General features: G+C 39.7%; 1 long non-coding RNA gene across 14 annotated transcripts in view; it reads right to left on the reverse strand.

Moving 5' to 3' along the window:
* LOC112671731 (uncharacterized) overlaps positions 1-14,133 on the reverse strand; it is an 83,037-nt gene that overhangs the window by 13,028 nt on the left and 55,876 nt on the right. For 7 of the 14 annotated variants that reach the window (XR_004811357.2, XR_004811355.2, XR_004811354.2 and 4 more), the window contains one exon: positions 5,187-5,299. The exons of 3 other annotated variants lie outside the window; for them this stretch is intronic. This is a non-coding gene — a long non-coding RNA (uncharacterized LOC112671731). Of the gene's footprint in view, positions 1-5,186; positions 5,300-12,247; positions 12,349-14,133 lie in introns of all 14 variants that reach the window. 4 more of the 14 variants (XR_004811351.2, XR_007407826.1, XR_007407825.1 and 1 more) reach the window with 2 other exon arrangements.

Genomic DNA, 14,133 nt, shown 5'->3' on the forward strand with positions numbered 1-14,133 from the left:
ATAAAAGTTGGATTTGGGTTGCTAAGAAAAAAAAGAGAATTTACTGTAGGGCAGGTGTTTAACAGGGTCTACTATAGACTCCTTTGTCATTTGGTGGTGGGAGAATAATTTTTAGAGCAATGAAATTGTTGCAGCCCAAAGGTAAGTAAGATCTCACTGTAAGGATTTCCAGTTCAGAAAGACATTTAGCCACATTTCAGAAAATCATGTCTTGATGCTCTGTGATGAAAGTAAGATACAAAGGTTTATATATTTTATCATTTTAGCTCTATAGATTTTTTAATTTGCCTAAAGAAAAGATAAAAAAGAAATAGTTCAAAATGATGGTTGTGTGAGATGGCTTGAGTTAGGGAAATTTTTTTTCAAAAGTTTTATAATGTGATTGTATTATTTCAGACTTTGTTCTATATATGTATGCTCTGAAAATCTTCTGAAGCCCTATAATAATAGCCTTGGCTAGTGATTTATGATGAATGTCTGACTAATTCTGTGACAATCATCTTTAAATATAACTTTTGTTGGTTGTGGATTTTATTTGAAGCAAAGAAAATGTTTTCCTTCTTCTTTCTTTTTTTTTCTGATTACATTTTATCTTCCTCTCTGCTTGATTTGAGTCATGCATTTCCTTCTTCTAAGTTCCCTCACCAAATCTAGATGTCCATCATGTCCATATCCATGATATGATTCACTAATGCATTCCTCGTCACTGTCATTTGTACAAATTTTTCATCATACCCTTCTATAACATCTAGAATCATGTGAGAGCTCTAGGGGAGAAAATGCCTCCTCAGATGTGACCAGAAGAAATAATCTGTCTATATAGAAAGGATGCTCTCACTGCAAGAAGAGATTTCTTTATCTCTTGGGCTCATTTTACCATCTCAGGAATATGTGTCTTTACTGAAACAGAAGGGATTATTTAAATTTCTTTACATGTGGTAAGTCATATAGGAGAGTGGGGGATGGTTATCAGGTTGATTTTCCATCACATTTTTAGCAGGGGGAACTTGGTTTCTTTCCTCCCACATCAGGGAGAAAGCTTGTGGGTCTGCCATCATTTCATGTGGCGGTAAGGAGCCATGACGGTCAAAGTTGAGAGCAACTGTTCATGCTGGATGCTCCTTCACTTGGTCTCCGGGACACCACTCTCTCTTGGATCTCTTCCTGCTTAACTGGCCACTCCTACAAAGCACCCTTTGCTGATAGTCCTTCATGTTCCAAACTTCAAAATATCGAAGTGCTGGAGATTTCAGTCTTGGGACTCTTCGGTACTGTTATCTACATAACGTTCCCTCTCAGATCTTGTTCTCTGCTCTGGCTTTAAATACCACCTGTAAGTAGATGTTCCCAAATTTCTGTCTCCAGTGTGAACCACTTTCTAAACTCCAGACATCTCCTCTTTAATGTCTAATAAACTTCTAAAATTTAACATGTCCAAAACCAAACTCTTTATTTTCCTTCCGGACTGTACTTTCCCCACAATTTTCTCTATCTCAACAGACAACACATTTACTCCTCCAATTGTTCTAGGAAAAGCCTTGGAATCATCTTGGATCTCCACTCTCAAATTCTTTTGCCTTTACCTTTAATACCTATTCATAATCTGACCACTTCCTACCACTGCCACCATCACCTTAGGGCAAGCTACATCATTTTTTCCTAGACTAGCAGAATAATCCTCTTACTGGTCTCTCAGATTTTTGTCCTTAACTCCTATAGCATATTTTCCACAAAATAAACTGTTCCTTCTAAGTGTAAGTCAGGTCATGCCACTTCTCTGTTTGTAATCCTTAATCCGTAATGTCCCATCTCACCTGTGAAAATAAACTCCAACATCCTCACCATTGCACCATGTCTAGAAGGTCCTGTGTGATTTGCCACTCACCCCCGCCCCCATTCTCGCTTATGAGGCTATCTCCTCCTCCTTTACCTTGCTTCAGTTGAGGTTGATTTATCTGATAGGTAGGTAAGCACAGTGCCTTAAGCCCACAATACTTTCCAGGAGTCCCACCCCCCCCCCAGCAAAATTTAATTTCTTTTAAAAACAGAAGACAAAAATGTCTAGGTTAAAGACAATATTTTAACATGTAATATTAATAGATTTGTTTTCATACCAACACAATCATAAAATAAAATTTTTAGTAATTTTCTTATGAAAGAAGGGGTCATCAAAGGCAAAAATGCCTAGGGCTCATTAAAATCCTAACGTATTTGAGGAGCCTGGGTGGCTCAGTCAGTTTAGGCTCTGATTCCAGGTTTACATTCCTGTGGTCCTGATCTCAGGGTTGTGAGATTGAGCCCCACACTGGCTCTGTGCTCAGCATGGAGTCTGCTTAAGACTCTCCCTCTCCCTCTGTGCCCCCTCTCTAAAATAAATAAATAAGTCTTAAAAAATATAAAAGAATAAAACCCTAATGATTTTGGCTGAAACTGGATTGGGTGAGGGAAGTCTTGCTGTTTTATAAAGTGGGAAAGCTGCAATCATTCTCTCCTTTTTGGTTTTGCATTCCCCATTGGATCCCATTTGTCATTGTCCAGTGACTGTGTTCCTTCCTTGTGCTCAATCCTTTCCCAAATGAGTGCAGAACCCACTTCACACAAATAATGAGGACCTGCTGTCAAATAAATGGAATCCCACTTTTAGGTCTTAAGAAATGGCCACCCACACCTTCCCTAAGGAGCTCCACTTGCCTCCAGGGTGCAGTGAGAAAACAAAGGGAAATTACCCTAAAGGAACCAAAAAAGGAAGACCATGAGACTTGGAGTTCCTCTGAACTGATGCCTAATTAGCTGGTAAAAAAAAAAAAAAAAAAGTCCTTACTATGGCATATGCCCATAGAGAAAACAAACCTTATATTTTCAACCTCAGCATTTATATTTTTTTGGTCTTTCTTTTTCTATAGATTTTCTATCCTTTTGTATCTCAATGAAGGTAAAAGTTCACCTTTAATTTTCTCCTCCAATAATTACAGCTTTTAAATATGGTTAAGTTATAGGGCATTGCTATTACAATCTGGAAATTACCTATAAATCTAGCCAGACCAGTACCTTTACAAGAGATCAGAGAAATGGCTAAAACACCCTCTCTGGCATTAACTAAGAAGAAAAATTTTGGTAAGGAGTTCTAAGAACACTCATAAAATGATTTTGTAAAATCAGTTTCATTTGTAATATGAATACATGAAAATTTACCCATGGTGCATAGTCTCAAACCAATTTTAATTTAACCTTTTACCTCCACTTTTATTTCCTGTAAAAATAGGCTCTTTGTAGAGTGATTTTTACCACTTGTTTTTCCATCTTCTGTAATGTTTAGGAACAAGTCACAGAAAGATAGCGAATATCTAGCACTGAAAGCCATTAAAAACAGAATAGCAACTTCTGAAGTATGTTTTTATCTGGATGTACACGCATGAAATAGTTGGACTCTCAGAATTCTTTTTATGTTCTTAATTCAATGAAACAATTCATAAAGGAACACACTTATATTTCATAGCTCATTTACATGTCTGCCTTTCCTGGTGTTCCCTTTCTGACCAAGTTTCCTCCCAACTAATAATACCACTCTAAACTGGTGAGGCTCAGACAAGCGGTTACTCAACCCTGCCTCCACAATGGAGTCATCTGAAGAGTTTTAGAAAAGATCTGACCTGGCACTGTCTTTGAGACTCTGATTCAATGTATTTTGAGTCTATACGCACGGCTTGGTTATTCAGTTACCATGTCATCAGAGCAGACCACAAAGGAAGGGAAAAGCCATATTTCCTTCTGCCCGGCTGCCTTGACACCTAACAAATTATTTCTTTACCCCCCAAAAGAATAATGGGACCAAAGAAATGTTTACAGTTAGTAAATAAAACAGGTTGACTCTCAAGAAGTGGTTGACCCTTGAAACAGCATGGCAACGCACAGAAAGACAGTTGGGCAGGTCTGCATGCCCTTCATATAAATGCCAACACCTACTCTGGATTACAAAGTAAATATTTTCAATATTGTCTCATTCTGGACTGTTTAAACATGCACTATATCAGCTTGTCTGCATATTCCTAATGTCATAGCATGAAAGTTTCCAGCAGTCTGTTCTGTTTCTTCTCTAGACATTAATTCATCATGACATGTATTCCACCTCTAAAAAATGACACCAATCAAAGGTTGCAAAATGGAAGACTGACCAGCACAGTATTTGTAAGGGTTCAGACCCAGATCATTGTTAAAATAATGAGTGGTTTTCCATGCAGATAGGAGCCAAGACTGATCCCACGTCTCCGCCTCTTCCTGGTCTCCAACAATATAGGTTTACTACACCCTGCCACCACTTTCCAGGAATGCTCAGCTTGTGACACGTGTAACTATTGATTTTATTTCTCAGAAAGACGTGGATGGGGTGAAGGAATGAGGCTGGGGCTCCTTTTTACCTCCACCATATTCATCCTCCAACCCTTCTCACAGGAGGGATGAAAGCAGCCCTCCAGGAAACTGTTTGGCCTCCCATGCCCTTCCCACGCTGCAGATGAGAATCCAGTGGGTCAGCATCACTGAACCCCATTCATACCCCTGTGGGCCAAACCTTCTGTTCCTGGGTTTCCATAGAGTACTGTAGCAGAAAGTCTTTCTCACCTGAGTGAGGACACTCTTAAGGACAGTTTATGTGGGGGCGGAAAGGAGACAGGGAAAATGGAGAAAAAAAAAAAAAAACTTCTGTAAAATTTTTCTTAAGAATCTGGATTTTAAAAAATTATACCACAGCATTTTTCTCCTTCTGGCACTCTCTTCTCCCAATTGGTTTAAAATAAGCAACAACACCCTCCTTTGTAGTCTCTCTCCTGTGTGCGTAGCCCTTGGTTTTCAAGAGGAAGTTTTAACCCTCCATGAGGTGAATGCCAGGAATCATTTTAGGATGATTTACCAGAAGTCAGTCAGGAAGCTGACATGTGATGCCTGTTTGTAAAGGAAGAAGGACAGAGCCAGGGCATTTTATGTTACTCTGAGAACCCACACTGACCTTTGATACAGAAACAGGTAATACTTATTATTCCAATATCACACTTTCAAATGAGAAATGTAACCTCACATCTGACCACTCCCATACCTTTCATGGCACAATAAGGAGTCTACAACCATTTCATACAGAACCATTAACTCTTCAAAATGCTAAAGAAGCTGTCCCAGTCCCTACTTTTACTCACAAGCACAGACAAGCTCAGTGGTTTTCTTATGGTCATCCAGCGACACAGGCTGAGAACCAAGTATCTTCTTTCGTCATTTCAGTGCTAATTCGTTCCCCAAACCACTCCTTTTTCTGGGAAATAGACATTTTAAATTGTAAGCTACTAGAAGACAGAGACTGTGTGTTTTAACCTGAATGGTAAAATGCCCAACCTTATAAAGAAATGGAAAATACCTACCTGGAAGACAAGAGCTCTGAAATTTTGGCTTGACTGTGCCACTGGCAAGTCATTCAGTAAAATGAGAGCATTAGATTATATGAAATCTGAAGCCTCTTTAGCTCTACAGTTGTGCGCTGAAGAAATACTCAGCAATGAACATGAACTGCCAAATACCAAAGGCACAAGCCTTTCCATCTCGGCTGCTTCCCTGCTCTTCCCTGCCCTGCCCAAGCACACCCTGCTCTGCTTTGATGGACCACCCCTTCCACTCAGCCCCCAAACTCTAACTAGCCCTCTTTCAATGCTTCTCTTTAAGGCTATGTGACTTGATCCCTATGGTGTGTTTTGGTTGTTTTTTCACTCTTGGTAATTGTCATTTTCTACATTTACATTCCGAAAACTCAGCAACGGTATACAGATCTAGAGGAAGGGTTGTTCATCTTGAGAGACATGAGAAAATAGTGTTGTATTTCTCCATCCATGTTTTTAGAGCCCTTGACAGAGCAGCATGCTTGTTATTTAAAAGGTTATGATATTCAGAAAGAAAAAATATCGTCAGGGTACAGTAAACTGCACTGGTTTTTGCTCCAAAGGCAGGAAATAGCTTGGCCAACCTGAAAATAAAATATGCTTCTATTAACCAGCTAAGCTTGTTAGACTCCCAGTCTGGTGGCAAGAACAGCGTTGCATACATAATGCGGACACGCCAATGCCTGTTCTTTTTCCAGAAATTTAAAAAATCTTTTTTTCCTATTTTTTTTAATTCCGCAAAAAGATTCCAAAATACAAAACAGATTTTGCTCCAATGGTTCAACCATTTCTGTTCCTCGGATTTATTATTGTTTTTTTCTTTTTTCTTTTCCCTAGCAGATATTACCCACTACGACAATCAGGGCAAGGGAAAGCTCTCAGCCCATCAACTTTCTAATGCCTCAGGAACCCACTTTTTCCAGAGAAGATTCTAAATGGGTCACTTCTCTCTTGTGGCCTCACTACAAATGCCATATCCACACTTGTTCCTTATCCTATTTTCGGAATTGAATGGCCAACTCAATTCCATGAGGCCTTGACTATATCCAGTTAAGGTCATGGTTCGTACTTGAAAGCAGTGGTCTTTTTCTCCCCCCAAAGGCTAGCTTTTAGCCCTACCTCCACCCTTCCTCCCTTTTCCTTTGCTCTCTCCTTCTTCAATGGGGCTGTGTTATGAGGGACCTGGCCACACACAGAGAGTATTACAGGAATAAAACCTGGAAAACAGCACAGAGTTATGAAATATTAAACTTAAACTTCTCTTTCTTTTGCTCTCTGAATTTTCCTCCCCCTCCAAGAAAACACAAACCTCAACAGATCTGTGGCTCATGTTATCTTCAGCTGTAAAAGCCAGCTGAACCAACAGAGCAGCTCTCTCTCTCTTTCCTGCTGCCTAGAGGTTTCAAAAGGAGCTACTGTGAAGGAACAGCTCCCGCGTTGGCCTTACAGACAACGTTCTCAGAGGCAGCAGATGAAGCTGGAAGTGGCCTGATAAACAACTCTAGACCTTGTATCATCGTTGTATGCTAATGAAATCTGTTAACATCAGGAATTCTTCCAAAACCAGTGAAAGGGAGAATGAGCAGACAGAAAAGTGAAAGTGCTGGTGCCAGAACACCTCACTCTGCTCTTTTCATGCTGATCTTTAAAAAAGAAGAAAGAAAGTTCAAGGACCTGTCCATTTCTTCGTCAGTCCTGACCTATGAACTTCAGTGGGAATTTGGCCTGAGGAGAGATTGCCTCATCAGACATTGATTCAGTTAAAGCCAACCCATTTCAAGGTGCCACCCATTAATTTCTTGACTGCAAATCAGAATTTTGCCCCAGGCCAAAACTCACAATTGGTCTCAATTGACCTGAAATGGATTTCCACAAGTGGCTGGGGAAAGGGAGTCTCTCTTTAGGATGTCTCTCCTTTGGTCCACTCTTTTTTCTTTATTCCCTTTCCTGCTTCATCACATTAATAACAGAGCACTCAAGAGCTTCATTAGTCGATGGCATAGGAACAGCTGCTCAGAGGATTTGCGACTGGATTGATGTCAATGCTGCTAGTATAGACAGCACTGGATTGAAATGACTGCTTTCCGACTTTGACATCACTCCCTTTTTCTTGGTCCCCATCACATGCATTCGTTCAATGCTCCCGTAGTAAATGAAAAGACAGTATTCTTTACAGAGTGGCTTTTTGCCTTAGGAAGAAAGTCTTCGTTTATACACATTTGTATATGAATATAAAATGGCTATTACTTTTTATTCATGAAATGCATATTTAACATGCAAGCTACAAAAGAGAAAAAACATATTAAAGCAGTATTTTTATGAGTGATGGCATGCGTGGCATTCCTAATCAATAGTTAATCATAGAGACTGGAAAACTGATAGTTGTTTTATGTATCTGGGAAATGGGCTAATGTTTTGCTAAGATTAGAGTGACTCTTCCTTTCTCTCCAGTTTTGAGGCAATTTTTCAGACCCTCTGTGACATACATACACTTGAATTCAAGCTGCCCTTGTAAGACTTGGAGACACAGAGGCTAGAAACCAAATCATTTGTACCTCAGAGAAGCAATCACATTGGTGCACAGGGAGGCATGTCTAAGGATGGTTCCTGTAGTATTTATTTACTGTAGCTAAAACAAGCCTGGAAAACACGGAGTTGAAAATCATAGGGGAATGGCTAAATAAACTATGACTTGTCTCTGCCACAGAACACTATAAAACAGTTAAAAATGTGGTAGATTTCATGTGCTGATAAGGCTCCATCTCTAAGACATAGCAATAAAAAAAAATCCATATACACAGTTGGTGAGAATGTAAATTGACCCAGCCACTCTGAGAACAATATGGAGGTTCCTCAAAAAATTAAAAATAGATCATACAACCCAGCAATTCCATTTCATATGCAAAGGCAACAAAAGCAGGATTTTTTTTTTTAATTTTTTTTATTTTTTATTTATGATAGGCACACAGTGAGAGAGAGAGAGAGAGGCAGAGACACAGGCAGAGGGAGAAGCAGGCTCCATGCACTGGGAGCCCGACGTGGGATTCGATCCCGGGTCTCCAGGATCACGCCCTGGGCCAAAGGCAGGCGCTAAACCGCTGCGCCACCCAGGGATCCCCAAAAGCAGGATTTGAATGAAATACCTGCACTCCTACGTTTATCACAGCATGATTCACAGTAGCCAAGTTATAGAAATAACCCAAATGCCCATCAACAGATGAATGAGGGAAAAAGACGTGGTCCACATAGATAATGGAATATTATTCGGCCACGAGAAAGGAGGATATCCTGCCATTTGCAATTCCATAGGTGGACCTTGAACCCATTAGGCTAATCCAGGTAAGTCAGACAGAGAAAGAAAAGTACTGTAAGTTATCATTTGTACTTGAAAGCTAAACAAATTAAACGTGTAAAAAACAGAGTAAAATAGTAGTCACAAGAGGATGGGGAGGATGGAGGTAAGAATGACCTGTCACAAATAATAAATAAGCCATGAAGATCCAAAGCACAGTCCAATGAACATAGAAAATATTGTACAATAAGTATATAATACGATAGCTATCACTACATTGGCAATCACATCACAATATATAAATGTACCAAAGTTACACCCCGTATACCTTAAACTTACACAATGTTACACATCAAATGTATTCAATAAAATTTTTTTATCATAGTACTGATTTTTATTTATTTTTATTATTTTTTTAAAGATATATTTATTTATTTATTCATGAGAGATACAGAGAGAGAGAGGCAGAGACATAGGCAGAGGGAGAAGCAGGCTCCATGCAGGGAGCCTGATGTGCACTTGATCCCGGGTCTCCAGGATCACGCTCTGAGCCAAAGGCAGATGCTCAACCCCTGAGCCACCCAGGTATCCCATAGTACTGATTTTTAAAACACACTTATACACATAAAACAATACTGCATAGTTTCTACCTAGAAGAAGCTCTGTAAAGGAAACAAAGTAGACTAGTAAGAAGACTGCGAAAGACTTGGGATTAAGAATGATGATGACAGAGGAGTTTAGTCTTAAATGTAATATTTTCATTTTTCACAAAGAAATTGTATCCATATCTTATTTAGGTAGCTTAAATTTAAGTCCTTTGAAACACAGTATTAAGAGGTTAAAACTTTTTTTTTTCCATTGCTCTATTTAGCGAACCCTTAATATTACGTCCTGAAAATCTGCTATTATTCCTGAGGCTTATTTATGCCTGAGGGTTCTGTTCTAGCGGAGCAATGGGAGAGGGAGGGTAAACAAAACTAGAATTTGAACTAAATTTCAACACAGCATAAAACATCAATTATCCCCCTTCTCCACCCTTTCTTGGACCTGAGCCCCACTACTTTTCAGTGGCCACCCCACCCACCCTGAGAGATACAGAACCCCTAGAACTGTGAGGCCCCTTTGCTTGAACCCCTTGTGTTAAGTAGGGGGTACTGGTTTGCGGAGATTGAACCCCTACGACTAACCCTGTCCTCTACCTCCCCTAGAAGTGAGGGGACCCCGGGGTGGTCTTCGCTATCCAGCTCTGCAAACTCCTCCGATTAATTTCAACAGCAAAGAGCTGTTTATTTCCATCTCGGGAGGGGGTGGTGGTGATGCTGGTCTCTGACTGCATTTTCAGTATTCCTTCCAGCTTCTCAGAAGTCAGTTCCTTTAGTTCCTCCCTTTCTCCTTTTCTTCCTTCCTTTTTTTTTTTTTTTAAGATTTTATTTTTATTTATTCATGAGAGACATAGAGAGGGAGGCAGAAACACAGGCAGAGGGAGAAGCAGGCTCCCCTTAGGGAGCCGGATGAGAGACTCGACCCCAGGATCCCAGGATCACGCCCTGAGCCGAAGGCAGATGCTCAACTACTGAGCCACCCAGGCGTCCCATCCCTTTCTCTTTTTTCTTTTCTCTGTCTCTTGACCTTTCTCTCTGTCTCTCTGTATTTCTGTCCCTTTCCAAATGCACTCCATCCCTTATTGTTCTCTTTATTTTCTCAAAAGGGGTTCTATGAAGCAAATTTGTGTTATGATAAATTTCAGCAATACTAATAAAAAAAAAAAACCTCTAAAAAAGTTAAGACCAGAAGGTAGATTCAGTTTTAATGAAGCGTTCTTCTTCTACCTTGCTTTTATGTTGCTCCTTTTTATCTCTTCATCAAGGAAACTGTATTCCATCAAGCCTCAGGGTATGATAAATAACTTACAAGGATGCATGATTGTACATAACTCTCTTGACAGGGGGACTCACAACACTGATAGGTATTATCTACATTCTTTAAATGGTTTCCTGCAGGGGTAAACCTGCGCACACCCAGAAATACAAAAGCACATGAGAATAAAATATCTAGAGGTGACTTGTTTGGCCCATCCTTATTTCTTGTGAGACGTTGCTCAGAAAATGCAACTATTTTCATAAAGGCACGAGCGACTAAAGAACAGATGTCCGCATTCTCCCTGGATTTGGAGCCTTCCAGGATGGCTCAGCAAACAGCCCATCTCCCTGGTGTCGCAGCCTTTCACGGGCTCCAAGAAGAAAGGCAGAGGTCGTGCTGGCTCTGAGAGGCACGAATGCACTCAATCTCTGCCTTCCCGGCCTTGCTTCAGAAGTCTTTTTGCCAAGTGCTTTTCCAAAGAAGTGAGAATTCCATAAAGCGACATTTCTCAGGTACAGAATCCTCCCTTTGAACTTGAGCCTTTTGGCATTTTCACTTACTTTTGCTTAAACAGACGCACTGGCAGTGTTTATTAGTCCAGCTTTTCTGGGGCCTTTTCCCTTCTAAACCATGAAAGGTAGCTCTGGTAAAATTATGATTTTTTTTTTATACCTGACAGGCTGTGACCTGTAGAAAGCTCTGAGTTCTGGCAGAAACACAAAATCAATTGAGTTTCATCTAAACCATTCTTTGGCTTTCAAGACCCTTTGATAAATCTCAGACGGAAATTCTTCAGTCCCACAGAAGCTCAGGAGGGTAACCATACACTTTGATTTTTTACTTTATCATGTAATTGAAGTGGCATTTTTATTGATCAGTCACTCACTGGATCAGTAGCTTTATTAATCTGCTTTTCTAGTCAAATAACTTGACAGGACTTCATTTAAAAATGATTGTAGTGTCTGTAACGTGGCTCCACTTGAGCAGTGACCATAGGTTACCGGAGTCAACATTTTATTACCAAGCCCACACACAGCAGGACAAAGATCCAGTCAAGTTGGGGAAACTGGAAAAGTTAACATGGCCGCCATTGTCAACTTCCCGAGTCATTGCAACAGCTGGCTTTTTTGCTTAGGGGGAGGAGGGGAAGGGAGAAAATTAACCCAGCCCTCCATACTCCAGCAATGGTGATCTTTCTAAAATACAAACTCTATCGTGCCTATACCCTGAACAAAACCCCACTGCTTTTGGTATAAAGACCAAAAGACTCACCCTAGCCTCCAAGGTCTTCCAACACTCACCTAGCTTTCCAGGCTCATCCCTTGTCCCCTCATGCTGTGAGCTCTGCCACCTGAACTCCTTACAGTTGAAGAAATTCATCAGCCTCCCTCCTACTTCTTGGCTTTTAAACATGACAGTCCCTCTGTTTGGAATACCCTTTCTCTACTCTTCCACTGGCTAATCCGTATTTGCCCCTTAGGACAGTTTTAACTATCACTTCCTCTGGACTTTTCAGAAGTTCTTGGTACCTAACACACCATTTTGAAATCTCCTTCTATCTTTGACACTCCATTGTAAATTCCTTGAGAAAAGGAACTGTGTCTTAGACACCAATGTTTCACTCTATTGCAATATACTTCGTAATACATTACACATTTTACCCCTCCATATTATTTACCCTCTCTGGAAACATGTTGTATGGTGTCTTGTCTTCCCAGCCAGAAAAACATCCATGAGAGCTTCTTGGGCCCATTCACAACACAGCAATTTGGGGACACACTGTAAGTATTCCATAAATATTTGCTTCATTAACTATATCTGCAAAGCCTAGCACAAGGTATAGTAGGTACTCAATTTATTGAATCTAAAGTATCGTTGATGGTGAGATGCATCGTTCTTTTGTATACCATTAAGAAACCAGGTAAAGTCTCCAGAATTATGACATAATGCTTATTTAAACTATGACACTATGCTTTCTTATTACATAGACATTTTTCTATTTGGTATAAGAGAACTGCTTAGTCATAGATATTCATCATATTATTCTTACACATACATGTAAAGGAAAATATAAGCAAAATACATTGGTTCAATTTTTTAAACTTTTTCATATTGAGTTTAACTCTGCCACATCACATTTTTAATTCAGAATGGTCGGTGTCCATGAGGTTTCCCACAGTATCAGATATGCCACCTTGAGTGCTGGTGCTGCACCATTTTCTTAAGAGTGCTCTACTAGTATCTCTTGGATTTTCTTCTAAGCCATTGCCACCCACCATTTTGCAGGTTTTAGGACTAGTGCCTTGTTGGCCTTATCTAGTATTAGATTTCAAGTGACCACAATTCATGTGTCCTCCTCAAATGGTCCTTAAAAGTTAGTTGACAGAAACACAAAGGTACTCAGTCATTCGACTGTTCCACAGGGAATGATAGCCAAGTAAATGCCCATGTTTGCTCTGGCTGACAGTAATGTAAGCCACAATCAATGCTAAAACCCACTATGATTTTAGAGTTAATAAAATGTGAGTAAATGCCTTGCTTAGAATTGATGCAATATAAAAGTATGTGCTTGATAGTTATCATTGAATGAGTGAGACTGACAGAGAAATATATAGGAAAATAGTTCTAGGAAGTTAATCTCCAAGGTATAAATAATTTCATATTCAATTTCTACTCTTCCTTGACTTGAATATATTCTGTGTACCAATTCTAACACTAGATTCTTTTATATGCATTAACTCATTTAACAATATGAATGGATATGTACATAATTTCCAGGTGTTATAGTCAGTTCCCAGAGTGAAACATAGATCTACGTTATCTATCACTCTGTCTCCAGAATTCTCCCTTCACTGGAAATTACTCATATCAAATATCACAATCAAAATTGATATTCATAATTACATAATCAGAAAATATCTTCACAAATCAAGGAAATCATTAGTTTTATTGTCAAAGATATTCTATAATAATTCCTGAAGACTGATCATTTATGTCATGCTTATTTTTTAATTAAAATGTTTAATTAACTTGAAGTTTCTGTATGTTTTCAAAAGCCAACTCTTTGGGGGCACCTGGGTGACTCAGTGGTTGAGTGTCTGCCTTTGGCTCAGGTCATGATCCCGGGGTCCTGGGATTGAGTTCCACATCAGGCTCCCCACAGCCTGCTTCTCCCTCTGCCTATGTCTCTGCCTCTCTCTGTGTCTCTCATGAATAAATAATAAAATCTTTTTTTAAAAAAGTCAACTGTTTTTTTTTTCTTAAAGATTTTATTTATTTACTTGAGAGAGAGCATAAGAGAGTAAGAGAGAGCATGAGCGGAGGGAGGGGTAGATGGAGTGGGACTCCCCATCAAGCAGGGAGCCCCAATACTGGACCTGATCCTAGGACTCTGGGATCATGACCTGAGCTGAAGACAGACACTTTTCCCACTGAGCCACCCAGACACCCACAAAATTCAACTGCTAAATCAAAATGCAAAGACAAATTGAAACTCAAAGATGGGACAAGTAGCTAACAAAGTTATTTCTGGCCTTGGTTTGGAAAAAGTCTGGAATGTTGCAA

This window comes from Canis lupus, chromosome 32 (genome assembly GCF_003254725.2).
Source record: "Canis lupus dingo isolate Sandy chromosome 32, ASM325472v2, whole genome shotgun sequence".
Lineage (NCBI taxonomy): Eukaryota > Metazoa > Chordata > Mammalia > Carnivora > Canidae > Canis > Canis lupus.